The 22,662-nt window shown below is 38.9% G+C and overlaps 1 protein-coding gene across 4 annotated transcripts in view; it reads right to left on the reverse strand.

Annotated features, from left to right (window-relative positions):
- Nucleotides 1-22,662, reverse strand: part of RALGPS2 (Ral GEF with PH domain and SH3 binding motif 2) — a 322,932-nt gene that overhangs the window by 162,144 nt on the left and 138,126 nt on the right. For 2 of the 4 annotated variants that reach the window (XM_019952269.3, XM_019952265.3), the window contains exon 1: nt 7,583-7,720. The exons of the other annotated variants lie outside the window; for them this stretch is intronic. The gene's annotated coding sequence lies outside the window, so the exon portion shown is untranslated. Of the gene's footprint in view, nt 1-7,582; nt 7,721-22,662 lie in introns of those variants that run through there. 4 annotated transcript variants of the gene reach the window in all.

A 22,662-nucleotide genomic window follows, 5' to 3' on the forward strand; every position in this document is an offset into this window, starting at 1 on the left:
GTGGGTATGTACTCATATCACATGGTAGTTTTAATTTGCAATTCCCTGAAAATTATGTGTGAGTACCTTTCACTTTGGCCATATGGATAATTCATTTCATAAATGCCTTTTCTGGTCTTTTGCCCATTTGTTTTAAAATTGGGTTGCCTGTATTTTTTTTAATTGACTTGTATATTTTTCATATACTCTGGATACAAGTCCACTGTTGTACTATAAGTATTGCAGACACTTTCTCCACTGTGTCACTTGTCTTTTCACTCTCTTAATAGTATCCTTTGATGAACATAAGTTCTTATTTAATGAAGAAAAATTTATCAATCGTTCTTTTCTGGTATTCCTTATGTCTTGTTTAACAAAAACCTCTCCCTTCCATAGGGTCATGTAGATATTTTTCTATGTTTTCCTCTAGAAACTTTATTTTTCACCTTCGATGTTACATCTATAGTTCCTTCAAGGAGCACATAATCCCTATGTTACAAAATTATTTCAGAGAAGAGAAAAAAAGGGAGAGCTTCACAACTCATTTTATGAACCTACCACAACTCTGAAGTCAAACAGATACATATAAATCTCTGATAAATTTATCTACTGATAAAAGTAAATTTTTAAAAAGCTCTAAGGCAGTGGCAAATCAAGTTCAGCAGTTAGAGGGAGAAAAAAACGAATGCAACACAGCTATGTAGGGTTGGACGCAATAATGCAAACTATTAATGTAATACATCCTATTAGCGGATTAATGGAGAAAATATATATGATCATTTCTAACAATACAGAAAAAGCACTTGATAAAATGCAATACTTATGATATTATAAGAAAAAAGTCTTACAAAACTAAGACTAGAAGGTATTTCTTAACCTTTTTTAGTTATATTATCAAAAACTTATAGTAAGGTAGGGGAAATAGGGAGAGGTTGGTAAAATGGTAGTATAAACTTTCAGTTATAAGAAAGTTATAAGAAAAAAGTCTGAGGATTTAATGTATATCATATGGTAACTATAGTTGATAACACTATATTGTAAAACTGAAATTTGCTTAAAAAGTAGAACTTTAGTGTTCTCACCAAAAAAAAAAAAAAGGAAACTATATGAGGTGACAGGTGTATTAATTAACTCAATGCAGGGAATACCTTCACAATGTATACATATATCAAATTATCATGTTGTATACTTTAAATATCTTACCATTTTATTTGTCAATTATACCTCAGTAAAGCTGAAAAAATACAGTTAATAACATCTATTATGTTCTCTTTTCTGCATAATTTTCCTTTCTTGTTAACGTCTCTGTGTGTGTTTAATTTAATTATGTTAGTTAAAATATAAATGTAATAAAGGCAAATGTTTTTGTCTTTAGCTGTATCCCCAGCACCAAGAACTATTCCTAGAACACAGAAAATGCTCCATGGCTTTTAAAAAATGAATAAATGAATGATATCTAAATCAAAATTTGCATTTGGGAAAAATTATAGTACTTTCTTTTGGCATTTCTCTAGAAATAAGCAGTTATATACAGGCCACGTTTGTATGTATAAAAATATATACATTTATATGTATATAGTACTTATGTATGAAAATCGTTCTGATGATTAATTTTTAAAACCCTATCTGATAGGGAAAAAAAAACACAAAACCTTCAGTAAGCTGTCATACTTGATGAGATTTTAGAGGTATTCCTATTGAAGTCAGGAACATGAAATTCAGGATCATCTCTCTCAAGTAGGCCCTTAATGCTGACTGGCAATCACACTATATTTCTCTATTCTATTGTCTTCTACTCTATTCTATTCCCCTTCCCACTCTTTGATGATTATGTCACATATTTTCCCTCTTGTCAAACCTCCAATACATACTCCCATTCTTCCCTACTCTCAGCTAATGATCTTGCTTCTCATACATTAACAGAAAACCTCAGATGAGAACTTCCTCAAGCTACCACCATCATGTCTCTTTCCATATATTCTGTTCTTCTCTCCCAATTCTGTAGACAAACTCTCCGTACTCCTAGTAAAGTTCAAAGGCTAATCCTTCCACCTGTGCCACAAGTCTATGTCTATGGCTGATTTCACGCTACAAAAGCAAAGCTGAGTAGTAGTGACAGAGACTGTACTGCCCACAAAGCCTAAAATACTTACTATTCAGCCCTTTAAAGAAAAAACTGGCTTGAGTCTTGTACTAGATCATCTCCGCTCTCATCTAATATGGACACTGCTGGTTGAAAAGGCCCACTAAGTCCCATGCATAAGAATGAAGTTAAGATCCACACAAGACCCATACAACATCAGAGACATATCAGAGACTGATGACAAAGAAAGGATCTTAACAGAAACAGGTCACATATAAAGGATGAAGACTAAAGGACATAAGACTTTTCAAAAATTATAGTACAATCCCTTAAATTTTGAGGGAAAATTATTTCACCTTAGAATTCTATACCCAGACCAGCCAAATTATCAACCAGGTGTCAGGGTAGAAAGAAGATATTTTCAGCAATACAAACATCTCAAAAATTTCACCTCCTCAAATATCCTTTCTTGAAAGTTACTGAGGGATGTATTTCACCAAAACAAAGGGGTAAACTGGAGAAAGAGGAAGACATGGATCGAGAGACCATAGGCTCTAATGCAGGGAAAAGGCAAAGAGAATTCACAGAATCATGAAGGGAAATCACAAGCTAAGACCAAGCAGAGTGGAGAGCCCCCTTGCAGGTCTGAGCAAAAGGATGGAGAGCCCTGGGATTTTTCCAATTAAAAAAAAAATCGAATGATCAGTTACCTGATGTGTTTGAACATACTGAGACAGTTTCTGGGGAAGAAAACAACAGAGACAAATAGGAAACTAAGCAAAAAACAAAAAAGAAAAATTTTAACTCCAAGAAATATCATCATAGTACACTGCACAGCTCAACAATAAACATGCATACAAAATCATAATAATGCAAACAATAAACAGCATGCTATAACTATATTAGGAGATAAAGGGAGAGGAACTTCAGGTGGCATAAGAACCCAAAACCATAGATAGACTCATCTTCCACAGGAGGAAGCCAACAGATATCTAAAATTGAAAAACAAGTAATATCTTAAAATATGGACGTAAATATTATTAAAAAAAAAACAGCTAAAAGTATCAAAAATGGTTGCTCTAGGAGCAGGACCTGGCAGGGAAAGTTGTACAGGGGAGTGGTGTTCTTCATTTTAAGTCTTATAGTACAGCTTTCTTTTTAACTGCACAGTTCTATTATTTAAAGTCAAAAGTTAATTTTTTTTCAAAGAACAAACAAAACTAGTGAGCTTTGTATCATTTAATACCAATTAACTCACTCACTCCACAAATTTTATCTGGGTATTAACTATGCCAGGTACTTTTCTAGGTGCTCGGAATGCATCAGTGAACAAAACTAAGTCCCTGCCCTCATGAAGTTTATATCCAGAGGGAAGAAGATAATAAACAAAATCAATGTATGCTATAATGTCAGATAAATTAATGTTCTGAAGACAAATAAAGGTGAGGGTAGAGTGTAATGGGGATGCTGTTTAAGTAGGGTTTTCAGAAAAGGGCTGTCCAAGAGTCAACAAAAAGGAAATCGAGATAAAAAGGAAAAATCTGTTTTGAGAAAAGGTTATGTAAATAAGATAACAGAAGGGTACCAATTAAGCTCAAGGTGAGAGCTTCATTTTAAGCCTCTCATACTCTAAAGCCATGTATCATTCAAAAGCCAGTACCAAAGTTCCCTGTAGTGGCATACATAAACTGTCAGGCACCGTCAAGCTAAGTCCTATGAACATTGCTGTTCATACTCTTCCTACATCCCTAACTAGCCATTACTTATTAAAGTGACTGACTAAATTTATACAAACTTTTTTCTCTCCATAGAACAGGTGGATGTCACACATTTCAAACTCCAGTGTTTTTATTCCTATTACATAGTTAAAAGTTTTCCTAAATCAAAAGCTCAAGATGTTAATCAAGAAAGATTCCAGATTAATTCCAAGTTACCGAAATTATTCGCATCCGATCTTCATTTTCTCACTAAAGAGAAACCCTAAACCAGAGTTTCAGGCTATTGAATTATCTTTTTATTGAAAACTGAATAACTAAAAAAATGTAGCATCCAGATTAAAGCAACGTTTTATTCCAAATACAGTTGTTACACAATAAAAACCTCATATTCAGAAAAGAGGACTGATTTTAATGTCTTATTCTCAAAACACTTATAATTAGAAGTGAATCCAAACTGCCTTTTTTTATATAGCAAAAAAAGCAGTACTTTTAGATTTTAAGTAGGTCTTAAAGTTTAACTCACAAAAAGAAAACAAATTCAATTAATTAAATCTCAATTAACTGTTGGGCTTAAAGTTTAAAAATTATTTTGAAATTTCTGGAAAAGCAGGCTAGTAGCTGTAGTATAGCACTGGATGCTGCTGCTCTCCCCATCCACACTCCCCAGCTGGTGCACCGCATTATAGTAAGAGCTACAACTTGGGTTTAGGTTCACTGCTTGCTTATCGGTGGTGTGCTAACATCTTTAAACCCATTTCCTCATCTAAAATGGAGATAATAATGCCTACCTAAGGTCAGTGTTAATTGTTGGCACTCCTGTAAATAAGAAGTACCAAAACATTGAAGTAGCGATAATATATATTAAAAAGCTTTGTAATCGGTGAAGAACTACACCAATGTTTGTCATATTTCAATTTAAAAAAACAACTAGCACTTTCAGTCAAAATTCTGATTTTAGTGATAATGGTTATCAGATTCTAAGGAAGAACAACGAGACCTTGGTCCACTCACACATACACAGCCAGAAGAAGAAAAGATGATTTTTTTTAAAATTTAGACTTAAAAAAAAAAAGAATTAGACTCCCTTATAAACAAGTGTCAAGAGAGCATTTTTAGCAAACATTTAACTATATAAACCAAAAGAATAAAGCTGTTTAACCACATGTAAACTGTGCACCATGTGACTGCAGGTAGAATGTTTATTTTTGGTGTACTTGGGAACCAGATGCCCAAAGTACATAAACATCAGCATATTTTTAAAACAACTGTCTTAATGCTTTTGTTCACTGAGTAATAATTCCCACTATTCTTAGAAGGAAAAACACAACAAATATCCTTAATCAAAAAAACTCATCAGAGGGGTTTTTACTTCTGAAACTTTTAAACTAACACTAAACAGTGTTATCTGACAATGAAGCAGTAGACTATTTTTGCCTACTTACCCTTTAAGCTCCATCAGGGCACAGACCTTTTCCTCTGTTGTATCACCAACATCTAGACAACTAACTGGCACCAAATAGGAACCCAATAAACATGTGTAGAATGAATGAATGAACAAACTGGACCTCTGGACAAAAGCTGAAGTGTTTTCAGTTGCAAAAGAACAATTTCACCTGTACATCTATCCATCATTCACTACAAAAAACTACTGTCTCAACTGTAATGACACAAAAAGCTGAAAAAGACAAGAACTGGATACATAAACACACACAAATACATCACTCACGTGTATAATAAAAGTACACAAAGTAAAAGATTAACGAAGCCAGTTTCATAGTAGTTATACTTTCCCTCAGGAGATTTTGGTCTGTTCTTCCTGATAATCAAAATATACATTAGAAAAGCATGTTGCAATATTGATAACACAGCACTATCTTTAAAGTTCTGTTGCAATCTGGAATAATTTAGCCAAAATGAACAATATTTCCAGAGTCCCACCCTGAGTATTTTAAAGTCAAATTCAAATTAATTGAAAGAAAGGTCAATGAATGAATCAAATGAAAAAAACGTAGATCTTGCCATTTCAAAATTATTATACTGAATTTTAAAAAGAGAAAATCTAAGTTTAAAATAAATTATGTTAAAATTATTTATTCAAAAAGGCATCTTAGGTCCTTACGCATGTCCCTTAAGCTAGTAAGACAAGTACTTTCCAAATCTTTGAAGCTAGATGATAAACTTTATGCCTACAGAGCTCGAGTAAGAGGTTCTTTTTACTCAAATAACACTGTTTGGATAAGTTCCTTTATAATTCTAAAGTCTACAGTAAAATATGCAGCAGTAACAGTAATACACATTATGATTTTACAGCACTAGGATAAGCATAATTATCTGGATGGAACAGGCTTTTACAGCTAGCAAGCTATGACTTGCTATGACTGTAATACTATGCTGCACGGATCGAAAAGTTTCCCAAAATTCTGATGGTCATCTTCAGAGAGACTTACACAAAGTCGATCTGATGGGGAATACAGAAAAACACCAACTCATAAACACTGGTACGAAAACAAAGCTCTCTACAGCAACTATAGCGTTGAAATTTTAAAACCCAGGGCATGTAAAAGATAAAGCTCAATTAATTGCTGCCTGTATTTCCTACTTTACGGTCTTAAACGCCAGGTATTCGATATTCCTTTTTAGCGCTCTCTTAAACAGAAATTTAGTGTTTCAATGGCCCCTCCTCCACAGCTAACATCAGTGCCCTTTCTTCCTCCTCCCTCACCCCTCCCAGTTAAAACAAATTAACATTTGTACTTAGGTACCTCCTATCAGCTCGCAGCTTCTTCCCAAACACGCCCACGTACACTGAAACTGGCCTGCGTCTACAACACAGCTACAGGAAAAGCGCTTTGATGGGGGCAGGTGGGGGATAATGTAGCTCCGCACAGGTTTACTGCTATTTTCCAGATACAGATAACAGCTTCTCACTCCTGTCTCGGGTTTTTTGCAAATCACCTCCAAAGCATGGTGTTTATGAGCCTGCCTAATCCGATACTGCAGTAGAATCCCGGATATTTGCAACTGTTTGATCAGATCGTGGGGAACCTCTTCTTTTTTTCAATACGCCCGTTCCTAGCGGTACAGCACCGGATCTCGGGCAGCGCTCCAGGCCCCGCGTCCTGCCGCGCGCCCGGCCCGGGGCCAGCGCAGGACCGCCCCTCTGGGTACGAGGCCGGCGGGCGACTAGGGCTACGGACCGCTCCGCAACAGGTCACCCTGACCGCGAGACTGCGGGTCCGCAGGCGGCCAGCTGGGCGGCCGGGCTTCGGGGGCGCAGCTGCTAGGGCCGGGGAGGGGGTGTGGCCCGGCTCGGCGGGTCCCGGCTCCCGGAGTCCCAGCTCCAGCTCACCTGAAGGGAGGCTGAGGCGCCGCTGGGCGCCAGGGTAGCGCGGGCGGAGCCCGGGGGCTTCCGCCACCCAGGAGAGAGGGAGGCGAGGCGGGCTCGGAGGGTCGCCGCGCCCCCGGCCTCGGGACAGAGACCCGGAGCCGGGACCCCATGGCCGCCTCCTGACGCCGAGAGCGAGCCGCCGAGGGAGGCGCGGCCCTGGGTTCCCAGACGCCGGCCCCCCTCCTCCCTCAGCCCAAGCTCCGCAGCTCTCTCTCCGCGCCGGGGTCGAGCAGCGCCGGGGCCCGCGGCCGGGAGATCAACACACCGCAGCGCCCGAGCCGCCGCCATTCCCCGCGCCGCCGCCGCCGCCGCCGCTGCGGCTCCGCGCAGCCCGGCGGGGCGCAGCGCTCCCACCTTCCCTCCCCCGCACCGCCCACCGAGGCTCCGCACCAGGCCCACGGCGAGGGCACCGACCTGTGCAGCCGCGGCAGACGCTTCGGAGATTGGACAGACGGCGCCGGCCCCCCCGCTCCGCCGTTTTGCAGCCGCCGCCGCCTAGGCTAGCGCTCGGCGACCGGAGCAGTCGGCGTCTCTCATTCAGCGCCGGCCGCCACCGCGGCCGCTCAGGGGAGGGGAGTGAGCTGGATCCACCCCATCCGCGCCGGGGGTGGGGGAGGAGAGCGGACTGGGCGGGGGCGCGCGCCGAGCAGGCGGGGCGGAGCCGCGCTCGCGCACCAACCGAGCGCGCTCGCGCGGGCCCCGAGCGCCTCGGCCGGCGGGGTCTTCCCGGCGCGCGCCCAGCTAGCGGCTCTTCAGCTGTGCGGAGACCAACTGCTGCAGGGGGCCCGCGGCCGCGGCGCGCGCCAACAGCCGCAGTCCCTCTGCTGGGTGCCCGCCCAAAGGAGGGGCCGCTACCGGCCAAACGAGTGGGCGGGAAGGGTTGGCGGACTGACAGGTGTGGCCCCCGCAGCAGCCCCGCCATCCGTTCCCCGCATCCGGCCCTCCACGGTGAAATCCCCTGTGGTGGCCGTCTCCTTCAGCGCAGGCACCTCTTCTTTAAGGCCAGAGAACAAAGTCTGGAAACACTTGGGCTCCAGATCAAATATCCTGCCCGCGCCAGCCGTGTTTTTAGAAGTCGCTGCGCACAAGTGAGGGGGTTCCAAATGTGAAGAGCCACCCCACTGCCGTAGGATCATAAATTATAGTGATCAATACTCTCACATATTAAGATTCGAGAGGCGTTAGAAGTAGGCCTTTGTGTGATGCCCTTGGCTTAATGAGCAAATGACAGAAATCTGGCATCCCTTGGGTCTCAAATTGATGAGTTCCAGGTGAGCAGTCTTTTCACGTTGAATGCAAGAACAAGATTCTGAAATATTAAATCTTTCCTGTGAATGAAAAAGGAATGGATTTGGTTAAACTGTGAAAGGGTGTTGTTTCGGAGGGTGCACTGTATGCGGTGGCCTACTTAGAATTAGCACCATTTGATGCAGTGTGACTATAAATGGAAGGTTTTAAGTGAGGCACCTTTGTATATGCTATCATTAGACCGTTTAGAAATGGATGATTATTGGATAATCTGCAGCCCTTTCTCTAGGCAATATGCAGTAGAATGTGGAAGGAATACTGTGTACCAGCATTGTGCATAAAACATGAAAGGGCCAAAATTATTCTCATTTGGTTTCTTTCCTCTCTTTAATAACCACTAAACAGAATGGATTAATCGTGATATTGAAGAATGCTAATTATTTCCTGCTTTGATTGCCTTGTGTCATAGCCCTTCACTCTAGTTAGGGAAGCTTGAATGCCCTTCAACCCCTTTCTTTCAAATAGTTACTTCTTTAAAGCCTCCCTCTCCCCCACCCCACACCCAAAGGTAGGTTAAAAAACAAAAGCAACAGAAAAAAAAACATAGGTTAAGTTCATGGTTCTTCATTTTTATTTCATTTACTCTTAAAGAAAGTCTTAAAAAGAATCATGATGAACTCACTAGAAGCAGAGAAACCAAAACCAAAACAAAACAAAAGGGCTTCCCTGGTGGCGCAGTGTTTGACAGTCCACCTGCCGATGCAGGGGACACGGGTTCGTGCCCCAGTCCGGGAAGATCCCACATACCGCGGAGCGGCTAGGCCCGTGAGCCATGGCCGCTGAGCCTGTGCTCCGCAACGGGAGAGGCCACACAGTGAGAGGCCCACGTACCACAAAAAAACAAAACAAAACAAAAAAAACCAAAAATCTTTCAAATGAGAATAGACCAAGGCACAAAAAAAAAGGAAAACAGACTACTGGTGAAAAGGGGAGAAATGTATGATGCATACAAGAAGTTTTCCCCCAGATGTTAATTGCTTCAGGTTCCAAAGGAACAACAGGCAAAGAGAATTAGCAATTGGAGGAAAAATCCTTCCAGTTGGGTAAATCAAGTTGGGTAAATATTTAATCTTTTTTAAGTGTTAGTAAGGCAGAAATAGAGACACAGATGCAGAGAACAAACATATGGACACCAAGGGGGGAAAGCAGTGGGGGCTGGGATGAACTGGGAGATTGGGATTGACATGTATACACTAACTTGTATAAAATAGATAACTAATAAGAACCTGCTGTATAAAAATAAAATTTAAAAAAAAGAAGTGGCAAAAAAAAAGATTAAGGAAAAGGTAGATGGCTATGTGCCGACAGTAATACATACAATTATATATGTATATATTTATAAGCATATATGTATATATATCCCATTATCACTGCTTTTTAAAAAATGGGAAAACTGAGGAACAACAGGGAATTCTATTTTGTATAAATGTCTTGCAACTACTTTAAACTTGAATTAGGGTTTCATAAAAATAAATGAGCCTGTGTTCCCACATCTGCCAATAATTTTCACAGTTTACTGTAAGAGCAGTGAAGTTTTCATTTGGACTCTGAAGAGAAAAAGCCATGTGACTCATGAAGCTAGGCCATGGAGATACTAAATTCTTATACATACTGAATTTCTTATGTTAATAACTTGTAAAATGGTATTTTTATTAACTTTTAGAGTTATGTTAAGTTCAAATTTCTGAACCTGGTTAAGGTTAAGAATTTGTGTATAAAAATACAGAAAAAAGTTCATTCTCAATGTCTTTTTTCTTTTTGCCATAGGTTAGAAATTATTTTAGAAAGTCAGTGTCCCTTCCGATTCACTGATATGTAAATGAAAACAATGACTTCTTACACCCAAAGAGTACGAGCAGCGAATTTTCTTCACCAGAGCATCTTTTATCACTGTTAAATTCTCTGAGTTGCTTTATGTTTTCCATTTGCTTTTGCCAAAGACAAGAAATATGCAAAGTCTTAGTATAACAAAAAGTACGAATGTATAAAATAGAAATGCCATTATATAAAATAGAAATCAATAAGAATTCAATATGCTTAAAAGTAGTTTCAGAAGAATCACCATTATGTAACAGTTTTATTACTGTCCATCAATATATTTCCAAGGGATAAGCCAAGGAACTCATTTAGATGTAGAACAAGCAGTTTCAAAGACAAGAGACCACCACTGCAAAAAAAAAAACAAATCAACAAACAACTCATCTCATTACAGCTGTCAAAACAAAATCGAACTGGTGTCACAAGAAAGATTATTTCAGTAACACCTAATTCTATTGCAACCAGCAGAATTTCAGTAATAACATATATCTATTATTTCTCTGGGCTGTAACCTTTTTTTCAAATATATATATTGGCTGGACATTTTGAAACAATCTGTTATGTTTGTGATAATCTGATTGAAAATATAGGCAAAGTAGCATATCCAAAATTCAAATGCACAGGGGTCTTTGAAGGGATAGACAGACATTCTCCAGAAAACTGACACCAAGTTACTAGGAGAGCCTGCCACAATTCCCAAATCGAGAGAGACATGCCACAGATACTAAGATACGAAGAACAAAGATAATCACCAGTCCATTCAAATATGAGCAACAAATTTCAAAAGGCGTAAGGCCTTATTTTACGACTGAGCTATCTCTCACAAGGGCAACTCTATGCAGGGTGTGGATCAGCAGGGATGTATTTACTTAAGATTAATGTTTCTCTGGAACAACTCTTGGGGAGACCAGTTAGTGTATAAATAAATGTTTGCATGAACTAATAATTTTCAATATTAACTTTAAGGACAATTTCAGTAATGCCTCATTTATATGGCAGTGTAAGGAAAGGGGGCAGTGAGGGATTGAACATGATTAGATATTCTAGATAACTGAGGTTTTAATCTGCAAGCGCTAGTAATAGCTTCATTTAAACCACTTGTATTGATGTTTTTTCTGAAATATCACTTGTTTCTCTGCCTTAAACTAATAAAACGTGGTGTAGGGACTTTCCTGGTGGTGCAGTGGTTGAGAGTCCACCTGCCGATGCAGGGGACACGGTTTCGTGCCCCAGTCCGGGAAGATCCCACATGCCGCGGAGCAGCTGGGTCCATGAGCCATGGCCTATGGGCCTGCGCCTCCGGAGCCTGTGCTCTGCAATGGGAGAGGCCACAACAGTGAGAGGCCCGCGTATAGCAAAACAAAAACAAAAACAAAAACATGGTGTAGCTTAACCTATACCTAATGACCCAGAGGTGTCTTAAATACAAAAGCTGTAATACCAAGATGTCCCCAGAAGCTTAGAAGTACTTAGTACCCTTCACTCTACAATAAATAATCATGGCCTACTATGTTCCTGCACTCCTTTGAGTCTAATTGATCTGGACGGTACTAATGACTGATCCCCCTGCTGTCCCTTCTTGCACCACTGCTACAGCACTGATTGTGTGCACACTCACACCTCCCTTTGAACTGTCTTAACATGCTAGCCAAATAACCAATATTTTAAAAATACATGTATAAAGTAGGAGTAAAGAACCTCAGAAAATGCTAAAGCAACTCTGATACTTTGGGGCATTTACTTAGTATAGAATCCATTTGCCTACTTTCGTATTTTCCTCTATATTTTGAAAATTGAGTTTACCAGATAAGTAAATTATTATCGCATTCTACTTCCTTTATAAAAATTCTAGGCATTGTTCTAGACACTTAATGGAAGGTGAGAATCTTTGTCAGTGATGGTCATCACAGTAGTTTCCTTATACTCATATACCCTGCATTCAAATTAAGGTTAGAATTAAAGAACAGCAACAGGAGTTCATAAATCCATACCAGTAATAAATAGATTAAATAAATAGAGAAGAAGGAAGTACTCTCGCTTATGCTAGAATGTTGAATGCCAACAGGTAAATGTGGAGGGAGTACTGGAGTTGAGCAATCATCACTTTGCAATCATAGTAGCAAAGTTTGGGTAAGACAAGAACCATCAATGGATGCCAACTGTAGGGAGAAATTTTGATGAGGAACAGGATATTTGCATCATCTTAGAATTCTTCCTATAGACATCCTATCACTTGCAAGGAAGGAAAAACAGTAATTATACACTGGAGAAGTTGAACAAAACCTTGACCAGGTAATCAAAATTAACATCACGAATGAGGGACAGATGGACATTGTTTGCCTCAAGATGCAATCCCCAGAGGACACAGCATCTAATGAGGAAATGAGGAAATCTAATGAGGAATCTAATGAGGAACTATCAGATAAATCCCAAATGAGGAACTTGCTGTTGTCGTTTTTTTAAGGGGGGTGGGGGCTGTATTCTTCAAGATGTCAATGCCACAAAAGACAAAAGTTGTGAAAATATCCCAGCTAAAGAGCCATGACAACTAAATGCAACATGAGATACTAGATCGGATCCTTTACTGGAGGGGAAAAATTCTATAAAGCACATTATTAGGTTGATTGGAAAACAGATGGTAGATTGATTAAAGTATTGTATCAACGTTAAAATCACTGAAATTCATAACTGTACTGTGATTATGTCCCTAAATACTGCAGTATTTAGGAGTAAAGGACTAGGATGTATGTAAGGTTGGGGGGGGAATACACACACACACACACACACACACACATATATATATATATAGAGAGAGAGAGAGAGAGAGAGAGAGAGAGAGAGAGAGAGAGAAAACAAAAGTTATAAAACAAAAGAGCTAAAATGTTAACAATAGGTGACTCTGGGTAAACGGTGTTTGGGTATTCCTTGTAACTTTTCTATAAATCTGAAATTATTTCCAAATAAAAAGCTTTTTTTAAAAAAAGTTATAATTTCAAAAAAAGCAGCAATAAGCCATCCATAGACTGTAACATCCTAATTATTTTAAATGACCACCTCACTGCCAAATCCTACATGCTTTCTAAAATTGTTGACTACCCCCATGAAATCGTCTCATCTCTTGGGTTAAAATTATAGAAACAATGAATTTTACAGTGAAAGGGACATCTTATCCAACGTTTTTATTTTAGAGATGAGGAAACTACAGCTCAGAGATTCAAGACTTACCCAAAATCCTTTAACCAGTTAGCATGTCAGAGCACAATCTTGAGTCTACTTCTATCTCAACAACTACTGAGCTTTCTTTCTACCTGAGCTTACTGCTCAGTTTCTAGCGCTTTCTCTTTTCCTCTTTGCTAACGCTGTTTCCTAAGGGCCTTGTATTCCCTTCTTTTTACGATTATACAGGGAATTTTTATGACTTTACTGTTTCAACTATCACTGCTCCACTGGTGAAACTTACCCAGACTTCAGTACCACATGTCTAATTTCCTCTATGGCCTCTAGATGAGGACACTTATCATCAGTTCAACCTCTACAAGGTCAAAACTGAAATCACCACAGGAAAAAAATAAAACTTATGAGAATACGTCTACCCTTACTGATAATCAGAGAAAGACACGTTAAAACAAGGTATGTTTTGCCTAATAGACTGGCCAGTTAACAAGGTTTATAATATTCAGGTTTAGCCAGAATGTGGACAACAGACTCTGTCAAACACTGATGGCAGGAGTATAAATGAGCATATCTCTTTAGTGGACAATTTGCCAAAAGCAAGGAAAATTTTTAAGGTACGTACCCTTTGACCCAGCAATTTCACACATAGATACTCGTCCTACAAAAATACTGTGGTGACATTCAAAGAACTATACAGGACTGCTCTTTAAGTATTGTTTATAACAGCAAAAATCGGAATACTTAATATCCATCAGTACAGCAGTGGGTAAATACAATTATAATGTTTCCTTGCATACATGAAAACATAGCTGTATATGAACCAACATGGAAAAGAACCCAAACAAGTTGAAGAGAACTGTGTATACCAGTCTCCCATTTCCTTTTAAGTTGGTGCATACATAGAAATCAGCCTGGAGAGCTATGCAAACAAACTATCACAATGGTTACCCCAGGAGAACGGAATTGGGGGAGGAGGAGGGGACTTTCATTTTTCTACTCTATATACTTTATATATTTCTATTGTTTGGTCTTGTGTTTTTTTTTTTACCAGAAGCATGTATAGCTTTTATAAAAGCAAGGACAGCAATAAAAGAACTTTCTTTTTAACCTGAAAACTTTTCTTATTCAGTCACCGTTCACATCATTTCTTCTCTTTAACAGGCTTTAGAATCAATGTTAACTCTTTTCCTTCCTTTAATGTTAACTCTTCTCCGTCCTTCCATTTACTCCTTAGCCTTATAAATTTTTTGCAGTTTTACACACCTTCTCCTACACCACTATTTTCATTATGTCACAGGTCTTCTCTACCCTTACTCACCTCCCAGTTGAAAACTCCCCAGTTCCTTATGGTTTACTAAGGCGGCATCCAGGGACTTCTATAACCTCAGTCCACCGTGCTAATTCACCTTATCACCACTCCACACACTAGCCAGGCCATTCTTTGATTTAGTCATTCAATAAGCAAACACTTATTTCTCCTCTTAAGCACCAAATATACTTCCATTCGTTTCATTCCAGCGCAACTTTTCCATGTCCCTCTTGTCTGACATTTCACACTGACATCTCCCCTCTCCAACCCCTGCTGAGGTTATCATGGTATCACTCTCTCACTTTGGAAATTTACTATGTGATGACATACAGTTTTACCAAGTGTGTGTTTCTTGTATCCCCAAATAGACTGTAAGCTCCTGGAGAGCACCATACAATCTCTCTCTCAATCTCTCTTTCAATCTCTCTCTCTCTATCTCTGGATTCATGTTTATTGAGCATTTACAATACAGACAACACATTAAATGTCTATGTCACCTCATTTTGTTCTCAGGACAACCCTGAAAGGCAGGTATTTTTACCATATTTTTGAAAATGAGGCTTAGAGAAGCTCAGTGATTTGTCCAAGGTCATGCTGCTAAGCAATGACAAAGCTGGGAGTCAAATCCAGGCAGTCTGACTCACAATCTCCATGCTGTATTGCCTCCCCAAAAAACTGTGCTTCTTATATATTCTTGTCAATTAACAGCACAACGTCATGTACATAAATGAAGCTTGGAAAATATTTATTGAATATAATATACTTTATGCTAACAATGAACAATTTGACATGAGATACCCAATACATGTTTAATTTTAAAATAGTATTTTCTAGAATCCAGTTTGGTTATAGAAGCTTATTCAAGAGTTCCAGAGTAAAACTGCTTTCAAAAATCTAAATGTTTTTAGAATAATGGGGAAAGTTAAATGGGAAAAAAAGGCATTAGATCCAATTCCCCATTTTGTCCAGCCAAATGTATTAAAAAATATATTATAGGAGATAATTTTCTACCATAGTAGTGTAGTAATAAAGTTGGTTATCACATTACAGATGGGAAAAGCTTACTGTATAACCACTGAGACCCCTTCCCCGGAGAGATGCAATTCTATCTGTGGTTTCACATTCCAGAAAGAAATATTCTTACTCCTTCTGAAAATTAGTAACATAAGCATTTAATACCTCTGTTAGATCAACCAATAAATTTTATGTAATTCTTACTGTATTTAATAGACTTCACTTAGACTTTCTTCATTATGGCTTAACCCAGCATACACAGATTTGAAACTCATTGTTGAACTGGCAATTATACTTGTCTTTAAAAACCACTATATCTATAACATAGTGGTTGTTATTTAAGAGTATTTGACATGAGAAAGTATAAATAAATGGTGGCAAAATTAATTACAGATTGACTTTTAAACTGTAACTACAGTTGGAAAACATGACTTTATTAAAAACAGCCTAATATGTTAGTCACTTTTCCAAAAAATTGTTTTAAATTTACTGATATCTACTATAACATAAACAATAGCAGCACACACACTGAAACTAAAATAAAACCACTTTAAAACTAATGGGTTTGGGGGCTGAGTTATATCTAAACATAAATATTTACAAAGATGTACTTACGTTTCAGTACTTTTCTTTCTTAACAACATTATTAATTTTGCAATATAACCACAAGAAAAGCAGGGTTTCTGATAGATTAAAAACAAATTTATTGACTACCTTCTAAACTTGGTGAACTGAATATACATGTTTATATCTGCTACCTCCCAAAATTCACCTAAAATTATAATAAAGGATGAAAAGAATGGAAGAGGAGAGGATAATGAATAAAAATTTTGGGAAGATGAAAAAAATAAAGGACAAATAGATTTAATTAAGTGGAGAAAAATGAAATTAACTGCCTGCAGAGGAGAAGGGCCAAAAGAAGCCAGCTGATTTGCACAGCAGAACTCTGGAAAGTTTAGGAATTGGAGACACTGGGTACTGAGAAAAGTGGGAATGAAAGTGCCTCTAAAAATAGAATTGGACAAAAGTACTAGAAGGAACAATTGGACACACAGCCCCTGTTCCCCCCCAAGCTACCATCCCTCCCCCACCCCAAAGGGAGAATGGACTTTTGTTCTATAGAATATTAAATCAAAAATATTGAGGAAAGGTATCTGACCTTTACATATGAACAGTCAGTCAAGAATGGCCAAACATCTTAGAAAAGTCTCTAACGCAGAGCTGCCCCTACCTCTAAAAACAAACAACAAACCACAAACAAAAAACAAAACCAAAAAAAAAAAAAAGCACAAAGCAAGGGGAAATTTTTAAAAAGTTCAATCAGTACCTTACAGCAAGACACAATATTGCATTTATTAAGACTAATACGAGAAAGTTACAATCAAAGAACAGAAAAAAAGCTCTTATGAATTAAAAATGTAATAGCCAATATAAAGATGTCAACAGTAGGTTGGAAGATAAAATTGAGGAAATTCCCCAGCAAGTAAAAGACTCGAGACTTAAGCATGTCATAACTCTACACTCACCTATAAGTGTGAGCAAACCGATGTTGTTATGAATTGCTGATTAGAAGGAAATTGGTAAAATTTCTGCAGAGGGCAGTTTGGCAATTTCTTTCAAAATCAGAAATATAATTCCCTTTAATCCAGAAATTCCATTTCTAGAAATTTTATCCTGCAGATAAACTCACTTGTATACAAAAAGAACTATAGGGCTTCCCTGGTGGTGCAGTGGTTGAGAATCTGCCTGCCAGTGCAGGGGACACGGGTTCAAGCCCTAGTCTGGGAAGATCCCACATGCCGCGGAGCAACTAGGTCCGTGAGCCACAACTACTGAGCCTGCACACTTGGAGCCTGTGCTCCACAACAAGAGAGGCCGCGACAGTGAGAGGCCCGCGCACCGCGAAGAAGAGTGGCCCCCATGCACCACCACTAGAGAAAGCCGTCGCACAGTAACGGAGACCCAACACAGCCAAAAATAAATAAATTTTTAAAAAATTTAAAAAAAAAGAGCTATATACAAGGACAGTAATAACAGAAGTCTGGAAATATACTAAATGTCATCAATTGGAAACTGGTCAAAAAATTATGTTACACCCCTACAATAGAATACAGCCATTAAAAAAAATAAGGTCACTCAAGTTATATTCATATGAAATAATTTCTAAAGTATACTGAAAAAAGCAAGATGTGGAACCGTGTGCTTATATACAGAGAATACATTTCTGGTAAGATACCTCAGAAATAACAATGGTGATTACCTCTGAAAAGGGGTACTGGTGGCTGAGGGTACTGGTGAATGGGAGACGAAATTTCCATTGTGTACCTTTTCATGTCTTTTAAATTTTATATCTATTTCTTAAAAATTATTTTAACCTACTGAGTTAGTGCCTCCATTTATCATTTAAAAGGTCTTAATTTCCAATCAAACCTAAAGCCTTAGTATTTTGGGGTTGAAATGCCCCAAATTGGACCCTGTACTATAATAAACAATCCTCTTGAATCTGACATTTTATTATAATCAATGACTAGGTATATTGTCCTCTCTGGGGTTTTTTCTATGTAATTTAACTTATTAAAATTTTAAAAAATTTAATTTATTTTTTGGTTTCTGGTTTTTAATGATAGGACAATACTGATAGCATATGAGCATATAAGACTTTTTTCATATTTGTTGTGTGTCTACCTCTTTACCCACACTTCTGCCATCACCCAGAGCCTGTGCTAGGATAGTGGCCTTAAGTGACTATGAACCGGTACCTGTTCCTCCCTTGACCACCAGGGCAAGCTAAACCATTCCACTTCTCCCAGAATTTGGAATAAGGTCACTGAGAAGCAGTCAGTTGGTCTTGGGAGCCAAACTGCAAGGTTATGCAGCACTCAGTGCATAGCAGAAAAGACACAAGGAAGCAGGAAAAGCAAGCCAGTCTCTGTAGAGGACTACAAGAATGATGAGAGCAGGGACAGAAGCCACATGAGAGATGATTCCTGACTTCCCAGTTCCAGGTCCACTGGCCTTGCTTCCTTTTATGTCATGATGTTTGTCTGCCATGTCTGTTTCTGAAGCTAGTGTGAATAGTTTTCTATTTCTTGTCCCCAACCATTTCCTGGGTAGAATAAGAAGTATGATGTGTGCCCACTGGCCTTGCTTCCTTTTATGTCATGATGTTTGTCTGCCATGTCTGTTTCTGAAGCTAGTGTGAGTAGTTTTCTATTTCTTGTCCCCAACCATTTCCTGGGTAAAATAAGAAGTATGATGTGTAGACTATTTTCAAGTCTTCTTATTAACAACTGATCTTTTATTTATTATTATTTCTCAATATTTATCCTGGAATAAATAATATCATGTTGGGAGCATGGTGAACTAGGCATTAGTCACCATTTTCCAGTAAACCACAATAAACAACTTAACTTTCCTTTCTGTATCCAGTTTCTTTTACTTTAAAAGTAGGATGATAATATTCATGCTGTCTTCCTCATATCTTTATTCTAAAGATTAAATAATATTATAAAAGTTAAAAAAAAACTTTGAAAAGTGTTTCTCTCAGGTTTTATAAGTAACGTTATTTGTTATGTATTATAATGTTAATTTCTAAGCACTTTTCTAAACCACCAACATTAATTTAAATGTTTGGTTCTAGCCAGAAGTTGTAAGACCTGAACAATCATAGTGTCTCCATTTTCTTTCCCTTGTTTTCAAATTGCTGCCCAGAAACATCAGGTCAATGCTGTGTTTACCTTGTTCTAGATGCCTTCCAATTCTCTGCTTCACCAACCCCTGGTCTAGTCTTGCCTGCCAATGTCCAGGTCAGGCTTTTGGACACTGATCAGGGCCCATCTTGCCTAGAAAGGGAATTCAGACAAACTTACCTGGGCAGCATTTAATCGACACACCTATTCTTTCTAGAGGTGTTCATATGATAAACCCATCTTGGGCTCTAAACTCACATTATAGGGCTTCCCTGGAGGCGCAGTGGTTAAGAATGCGCCTGCCAATGCAGGGGACATGGGCTTGAGTCCTGGTCCGGGAAGATCCCACATGCCGCGGAGCAACTAAGTCCGTGTGCCATAACTACTGAGCCTGCGCTCTAGAGCCCACGTGCCACAATTACTGAAGCCCACGTGCCTAGAGCCCGTGCTCCGCAGCAAGAGAAGCCACTGCAGTGAGAAGCCCGCGCACCGCAACGAAGAATTGCCCCCCCCCCCACCGCCGCAACTAGAGAAATCCCGCGCGCAGCAGTGAAGACCCAACGCAGCCAAAAATAATAAATAAATAAACAAACAAATAAATAAATTTACTAAAAAAAACAACTCACATTATAAAAGCTTACTGTCCTGCCACAACCACATTTTAGGGAGGTGACTGAAAAATTAATCACCTTTCAACCTCTATCCCTCTAACTGAAGGACAAAGCTCCACACTATCCTTACAAACACAAGTTCTTTCCTGACTTTCTTTTCCTTTGATATTTATTTCAATTTGATGTTACCTGTACACATGTCTTTCCATTAGGCAGGGCACCAGTGTGATTTTCTCAGGCTTCATATAACCCACTAGAGGCAGCCAAAGTAGTGCTTAGCTACAAATGAGTTAGGTTTCAAATGAAATATAAATCCTGTTCAATTAACCAAATAAAATTTGTTATATAATCAGCAAACAGAAGTCAAATCTAAAAATAGTATTCAAGATCTAGGACAAGAGATGGAGACAAAAAGTCAGGAAGAAGATGAAATTTTCAGGTAAAGAAATAATTCAACTATTAGAATAGTGGTATTTGCTTTCTACAGGAAGCCTTCCAACATAACCCATCCTGTAGAGAGATTTATAAGAAACGAAGAATCCTCCCTGAATGTCATCAGGAAGAAACGAAGAGTATAGCCAATGTAAAATGAGCTATCAACTTGACAATTGTAACATGCTAAAAATCCCTGTTCAGATGAAAAAAGAATGTGTAATAGTAGGAAAAAATGTAAAAAGAGGAATCTAAAAGGTAATTGTCTAGACTCAAAACTTTTATCTAGTTAAAACAGAAAGGTTCTTAGAGTGGAAAGGGTCAATCTATCTGACTGACACCAAGCAATCTCTTAGCTAATATTTATTCCCAAGATGACTCTATCTACCAGGCATGGTGAGGTGGGAGGTGGGGTGTGGAGAGAGAAGAATTAGGGCTGTATAGATGATCGGTCCTGTTGTCTTGCTAGGTAATTTAACAAATTCTCATCCTGATGCATCTCTTGCCCACTTAGTAAGTTCTCCTCAGCCTCTGTATCCTGATTAAATTTCTCATCCTGCAAAGGATGTCCTAGGGAGGACGAGTCCCAATACCTACTGTAACCCAGGAGACCCCTCCAAAAAGAACAAGATCTCTCTCATGTTCATTATTGCACTTGGCATCTGGGCTCCTTTGTGCACCAGATTAACCCATTTTGTAACGTGCTTAATAGAACTTCTGGAAACCATTGTGATGCTTTCTCCATGGCACTTTCTACTTTGCATTTTGTTAATAGGTAACTTATTACAGACCTTAAGCTCCCTGAGGATAAGAGCTTCTTCAGATTTGTAGTCCTTTGTTACCACTATCCCAGTGTCTTGCACAGAGAAGCTTATCATTAAATATTTAACGTATCAAGATTAACAATATTGATAATGGACAAGTCACTTTTCCAGAATCCTTGAATGAAAATGTTTGTAGTGGTAAGCCAGCAGCTCCTTCAAAATCTACGTCATAGCTTACTTTCTCTTTTCTTTCCTTAATTCTTTACTGAGTTTTTATTAGTGATACAACGGTGTATACCTTGATGACATGAGGTGTTTTTATGTTGTATCAGTTCCTAAGACACATTATTAGCAGGTGCTTTCTCTTCCCAACTAGCTTCTAAGTTCCTTCAAAGTGGGGACCATACCTTCAGTCTAATCACACCATTCATAACTACTCGGCACCCAGAATTGAGTAATGTTGACCACGTGTCTTCCATGGATCAGGTGCTTTCTAAGCGCTTCACGCGTATATAATCCTTTAACCCTTGTGGCAGCTAGTTCAGGGTTACACAGATGGGAAGTGGCAGCACCAGGATTTGATTCAAGGCAGTCTTGCTTCAGGCACATGGTCCTGACCACTCTACTTACTGCCTCCTAGATAGAAAACATTATTGTGGCTTCCTAAACAATGGGTTTAATCTAAAATATTTATTAAAGGCATGATTTTTGGTCAACAATGGTTTGTGATATAGTCAGGTAGAAGAAATTTTTCTCCTCTATTTGTTGTATTGTTTGTATTACTAAAATATCTCCCTTACTCCTATAATTCGATTTTGTTGTTCTCAGAACTCTCTCACCACCACCAAGTTATCCACAGCACTACAACTTCTTTATAGTTTGGTCATGTCTGACACTAGTGTATCTCTCAGAACACCAAACCCAAAGTCCCTAGCTGCTGCTACCTCACATAGGACAGCAACCTCAGACCCACCTGAGGGCAAGTCTCAGCTCTGCTCCTGACCAACTAGGGGACCTCAGACAAGTAGTTGAAATTCCCTCCACTTCAGCTCTTCATCAGAAAAACAGGGATAATAAAATCTCCATGTGAGGTTCAGAGATGATATAGCTTAGGGGACTAAGACAGCATCTGGCACATAGTAAATGCTCAATTATTAGTAGTGGTTATTATTTTCTTAGCAATTCACCTATCTCTTGTTGCATGAGTAAATCAACACAGAGGTATTCTTAAAGATTTGCCCTCTCACTATTGCTTATTGGTGCTGTTATTTTTTCATTGTGCTGGTGTTAGTATTGATCAGATTATAAGTCTCATTGATGCTTGATCATTGCTCTAGCTCCCCGTCACACAAGAAAATTTGCTATGAGTTGGCTG

This window comes from Tursiops truncatus, chromosome 1 (genome assembly GCF_011762595.2).
Source record: "Tursiops truncatus isolate mTurTru1 chromosome 1, mTurTru1.mat.Y, whole genome shotgun sequence".
NCBI lineage: Eukaryota > Metazoa > Chordata > Mammalia > Artiodactyla > Delphinidae > Tursiops > Tursiops truncatus.